The 6,079-nt window shown below is 53.0% G+C and overlaps 1 protein-coding gene across 1 annotated transcript in view; it reads right to left on the reverse strand.

The window, feature by feature from the left end:
- Positions 1-402, reverse strand: part of GJB5 (gap junction protein, beta 5, 31.1kDa) — a 3,366-nt gene extending 2,964 nt beyond the window's left edge. The window contains exon 1 of the mRNA XM_010841215.1: positions 281-402. The gene's annotated coding sequence lies outside the window, so the exon portion shown is untranslated. The remainder of the gene's footprint in view (positions 1-280) is intronic.
- Positions 403-6,079: the final 5,677 nt, after the last annotated feature.

Raw genomic sequence — 6,079 nt, forward strand, 5'->3', positions numbered from 1 at the left:
GGGTTTTCGCAGGCCCAGGCAGGGATGCCCCACCTGCTCAGCTCCTGGCCCCTCTGTGAGCCCCTCTCCCCCTCAGTCCCTGGCTCCTACCTCTGCTCACAGCTGAGGAGAAAGGGGGAGAACCCAGAGCAGGGGCGGGAGGCGCCCTTCCCTTCTCCACCGTCAGGATGGCCATGTGCCCCAGCCACTCCCCTGACTCGCAGTCAGCGAAGTCTTCCCACATCTGGGTGTGCCAGGTGTGCGGAGGGCACCTCTGGACACAGATGGCCTTTGGCCTTACCTGAGCGACTACTCCTCAGGGCTCTCTGGGCACCGGGTCCTGGCCGCCAGCACTCCAACTCGGCGGGCAGCCGGCACTCATGTCAGAACCAGGGAGGGTGTTTGGGAAAACCTAGGACAGAGCCCGCAGATTTCGGCAGGCAGCCTGGGTGTGCCTCGGGCCAGGAGGAGGAGCAGCTGGGCTGGGAACTGCCATTGGCTGGGCCCCAGCCTCCCAGGACTGCCTCTCCTGAGGCCCAGGAGACTTATGGTTGCCCTCCTTTTAGGGCGCTGAGCCTGAAAATCCTGGCATCCTCTTGGGGACAACCACAGGTCCACTCTGACCCCCGGCTTGTCTTCCCATCCCTGGCCTTGTGTGGGAGGAGCCAAGGCCTGTCTTCTCCAGAAATTCCTTCTGATTCTTCCTGGGACTCTGTGGGCTGCTCCAGACTCTCCTCCCTCTCCAGTTACTCTTCAGGGCCTTTCGTTCTCACGGCTTCAGTGACCTGTGGAACTGAGTCCGAAATTCTGTCTCCATCCCACATGCTTTTGCCTATCTATAGCCCCCACCTGAATGCCTTTCCGTCATCTTTCTCCTTGCCTGGCCTACTCTTCCAAGAAGCTTTCCCCGATTGTGCAGCCCCAGATGGCTTAGGGCCTCATCTCAGGGCTTCCACGGCCCTGAGCTTTCACATTATCATCAGATGGCATTGAAATAGTTGAACTTGTTCCAGGTGGGACTCACCTGTTGAATGAACAAATCAGTCCTCACCAATAGACATTTTTTAGGGGCTTGTCGTTAGCAAGACGCAACACAGATCAGCCCCAGACCCTCAGGAACTCACCCACTTGGCCTTAATTACCAGCTGATAAGTCCAGCACCAGCTGCACAGCCTCTTACGACTGCACAGATGTCAGGGAACAGTCGCGAGGCCCAGGCTCCCACTGCTGCTGGAATCTAGTTCAGTCTTTGCACCCTGACACTGAGCGCATAAGGGCTTACACAGAAAATCCGCCTCTCCCCTACATACACAGCCCCATCTCTCCCCAAAATATGTACACCGAGCCCCTCCCCAACCCCTGAGCAGCTGCCTGTCCTTCACCCTCCACCCCGGCCCTGAGGAGCTACTCTCTACCCCATTCTTTAAATTCAAGAATCATTTCTGAGATTTGGCTCTGAGCCAGGCGCTGTGTTTGGCGCTAGGTTACACAGATAAAGAGAGGATCAGGAGCAGTTGGCAGGGTCTCCCTACTTGGGTGTGGGCTCAGTCTCTTCAGTCGTGTCTGACTCTTTGTGACCCCATGGACTGCAGCCCGCCAGGCTCTTCTGTCCATGGGACTCTCCAGGCAAGAACACTGGACTGGGTTGCCACGCCCTCCTCCTCCAGGGGATCTTCCCAACCCAGGGACTGAACTAACATCTCTTGTGTCTCCTGCGTTGGCAGGTGGGTTCTTTACCACTAGCACCCCCGGCACACAGATGGGCCCAGAGACACACAGGTATAAGGATGTGTGGAGCTCCAGTAGAAGGGACTTGGGGTGGGCAAGTCCTGTCCAGAGCAGGTGCCTCCCTGTCTAATGGGGCAGGCAGATGAAGAAAGTGCCTGATGGCAGGGGACATCTGCATCTGGGTCTCACTCCCCTACAGCTGGAGCTCAAGCACCGCTACATATGGGTCCAGCCCTGGATCTCGAATCTCACAACCCTGGACTTGAATCTCACCTCTGGTGTATTCAGGTCTGTTTCTTGGGTGTACAATGAGACATCTTGTGCCCGTGAGGTGTGCCCTGTGAGGACAGCATGTGCAGTGCAGGGTGGTGGCTTTGTGGCCTGAATCCGGCCTGGCCACTGCCTCTCCCTGCTGGGCATCAGTTCCCTGTCTGTGCAGTGCGACGGTAGCACCACCTACCTCAGAGGTTGGCAAGAGGATTAGCCCAGCCAACAGAGGCACAGTGCCAGACAGTGCCTGGCACAGAGGAGGCCTTTCCTGCCACTGCCTCTGGCGTGTGAGCTGCCTGCACATGCCTGGCATGTGGTGGGTCCCCATACGGCTTCCCCCCATCTTTCCCTGCTTCTAACCTCCTCTCCCTGAGATGAAGGAAGGCAGAGAAAGGATGGGAGACAGACGGCTCACCAGATAAAATCTCACGGGATGGATGATGTCTTTGGGACAAAAAGACAGAACCTGGGTCAGGCAGTGCCTGTTGGGGAGTGGGGAGGATAGGCAGGGCATTCCCTGGAGGGCTTCTCGTTAGTGCCTGGATGCAGCCTGTTGGGTTAGCTTCTAAGATGTTCTTTATCAGCAGGTCACTTGGGCCTGAATTCAATGGACGATGTGTCCGAGAGCCACAAACACTGCAGGTCCACAGCAAGTGTGGCACATCCCACACACACACGCTCTTACACACAGGCCACACTGTGGGCCCAGTGCTACACATGCGTGGGGCAGCGCTGGCCCCTGGACGCCTAGTACGGGGCCTGTTAGGTACCATGTTAGGCCTCCGTTTATGTTTATGGAATGAATGATGTGTGAAGCGCATGCACTCTGCAAAGAGAGAGACACACACAACTACCCCCTCTGCATTCTTCCTCCAAGCTATCACCGAGTACAGGAGAGAGGAGACACGTGACTAGATTGGATATGACACTGTGATCAGAGCCAAAGAGACATGGAACAGAGAGGGAGTGTCAAGTTCTGCCAGAGGAAGACCCAGACAAGGTGACATGTAAGCTGGGTCTTGAAGGACGTGTAGGAATTCATCAAGAGGCAACAAGGAGGAAAGGCCTTTGAGGCAGAGGGCTTAGAGCCTGCAGTGAAAGATGATGGAAAAGCTTTGGAGAGTGGGTTGGAGGAGGGAGTGGTGGGTGTAAGGCGAGTGCAGAGAAAAAGAGAATGAGCAGGGCAGTCAGACAAGAAAAGGAAATTTATTAGAGGGAAGAGAGAGGGTGACTGGCTCTTAAGGAGAACCAGTGTCCTCCCTTTCTGACAGAGTCCTTAGACTCCACCCATGAAAAGCTCTCTGGAAGGATGTCACGTAGCCAGAGGTCTAGAATCTGGTGATCTCGCAGTTTTGAGAAGATAGGCGCCAGTGAGATAACAGGATGCCATTTGGGCAATTTGGTCAGTCTCAGATCACTGTGATTTATTCTTTGCTTGCTTGCGAAGTCGACATAACGAACCATCTTATCAATAAGACCCCATGTGGGCCCTATCAGTGGTGGCGCTAAAAAGCAAGGATGTTCTGGACCAAGAAAGATCTGAAACACTCTGCTAAGTGGTCTGGATTATCTCCTGTGCAGAGGGAGGCCTCAGGGAAGGAAGGAGGCTACGTGATCAGATGAGTATGGTCAGTTCTCATTCTCCATGGTAGTGATGTTCTGTAAGTCACTACAAACACTGAATTAGCAAATCCAGAGACTTCAGCAGGGGAAATGTAGGGGATGGTTCCTACGAGCCTCTGACCATGACATTTTTATCAACTGATCAATACATAACCATGTTTTATGTGTGTTTCTCTTGAAACATACCTTACTTATATATAGTGTGGAATCATTAATGTTGAACTCACAGCCAACAGCACTATAACTCACTCCTGAACAAAGCTCATTCTTCTATCCTTTTTTTATTTTTGGCCTTGGCATGCAGGGTCTTAGTTCCCCAACCAGGGATTGAACCTGTGCCCCCTTGCAGCGGAAGCACAGTGTCTTAACCACTGGACCCAAATATCCCCGAACAAAACTCATCTAACACTGGTATTTTCTCCCCAAGGCCCGCCACAACCTTCCTGTGCTTGGGAATACCAGACAACTTCAGTGCCACACTTGGGGGCCAGTTTAAACAGCAGTATCACCTCCACAAGCCCAAAAATGTGAAAAAATAGCAACCAATTGACCTCCCATGGGACATTTGTTTACAGTATCAGCTGAAAGTGGAAGGCAAAGCATCTGATTGTTCAGCCTCAGCTGGGACCTTGCACATCAGGCAACTCAAGCATTCCACTGCCCTGTGCCTGTCCACAGGTGACAGCGAAGGCATTGATTTTGGGGTTAAACAAGTAAATTTTAGTGACTCGATGAACTCACCCATATGGAATCTGTAAACAATGATGCTTGTATGTGTAGAAAGCTCCCTCTGTGCGAGAGAAGAGGCATGTGAGGCCAGTTAAAAAAACAGTTCACAGGAGGAGAGCAGGTTGTTGGAGGCGGGGAGGGGAAGATGATGGGGAGGTTCTTCCCGGATGTTCGGGAGTTAGTGCGTTCAGGGTTCCATGTGCTGGGTGTGGAGGGCGATCACGTGGACTGTTCATAGCCAGCAGCTGGCAGCAATAGCTGGGGAGGTACTTTGGGGGTTCCTAGCCCCAAGGAGGTGGTGGGAGCCACTGGAGTGGACCAGGTGGCTTTGGGAGAGTGTGTGGAGTGAGAAGAGATGATGGTCCAGGCAGAGCTTTCAGGAGCACTGACGTTTTAGGAAGCAGATCAGAAAGATGCTCTTGGAGGAGAAAGCACAGACAGGGCGGGCAGAGGAGGAAACCTAGTGTCAGAGAGGCTGGTCAGGTCCCTGGGGACTTTTGCTAGAGGGAATTCTGCAGAGTGATGGGGACGGAAGCCAGAGAGAAGTGGGTGGGGAAAGTGCAGACTGCACGTGTTCAGGAAGCTGGCAAGTGAGGGAGAAAGGCAGCGGGAATCAGGGCTGGAGAAGGGCTTGCTCCTTCTGGGGAGATGGGAACAGACGTGTCAAAGGAGCTGCTGCAGAGCCATTTGACCTGCAAATAGACCTGCCATCCTCTCCCCTCCGCACTCTGCTCTTTCTTGTTCCCTGGCTCCTTCTCTGCCCTCTGTGTTCCCCCAGTCCTTAGCCCAGGCACTCCCGACTCTTGTCATCACCTCTGACATGTTCTGGCTTGGACTGACCCCTCTGTTCTCCCAGTTAATGGGTGTAGGGTAGGTGAGAGCAGGAGTATTTTCCAGCGACCAGTTATCCCCCCAGGCTCCCTTCTGAATGCACAGGCACCAGGACCTGATACCCCACCAGTTACCTATTAAAACTGCTATTCCTAACAGTGAGCAGACTTTGGGTCCTGCAGTAACAAGCTAGGTTGGCCTGTAGGGCCAAGGTGGTGTCTTTTCACTTCCCACTCGGGAGGTGGGGAGGTTGGGTGATGGGGTAATAATATCAATTTCATCACTGCATGCCTCCTCTGTGCCAGAAACTGGGCCAAATGCTCTAAATGCATCAGGCGTGTAACACTGCCCACTCTTCCCTCATCCCTCTCTAATGTTGCCCACTTGCAGCAGTCATCTTTGGAAAATGCAAAACATGGTAAAACGAGCCTTAAAATGTTCCAGGTTTTTCCGAGTCTCCCCCCATTGTCTTGAAATAAAAAATGTCTTATTGCTGGACTTCCCTGGTGGTCCAGTGGTTACGAATATGCCTGCCAATACAGGGGACATGGGTTCAAGCCTGGTCTGGGGAGATCACACGTGTGGTGGGGCAACCAAATCTATGTTCTGTAACTACTGAAGCCCAAATACTCTAGAGCCTGTGCTCTGTAAAGAGAGAAGTCACCGAGATGAGAAGCCCGTGCAGCAACGAAGCCCAACCCAAAATAAATGAAAAATCTCCTGTTGGCTAATATGGCCTGTAAAGTCTTGAGCCATCTGGCCTCTGCCACCCTTTGTTTCCTTCTGTGTTTGTGCTTTAGCACCGTGGCCTTCTTTTAGTTCTTAGAATGGAGGAATCTCTTTGTAATCTCAGGGCCTTTGCACATACCTTAATGCTCTTTCTTCATTTTCTCTGAGGAAAGGTGCAGTGACCCACAAC

Source organism: Bison bison, unplaced genomic scaffold, assembly GCF_000754665.1.
Source record: "Bison bison bison isolate TAMUID 2011002044 unplaced genomic scaffold, Bison_UMD1.0 scf7180017864158, whole genome shotgun sequence".
NCBI lineage: Eukaryota > Metazoa > Chordata > Mammalia > Artiodactyla > Bovidae > Bison > Bison bison.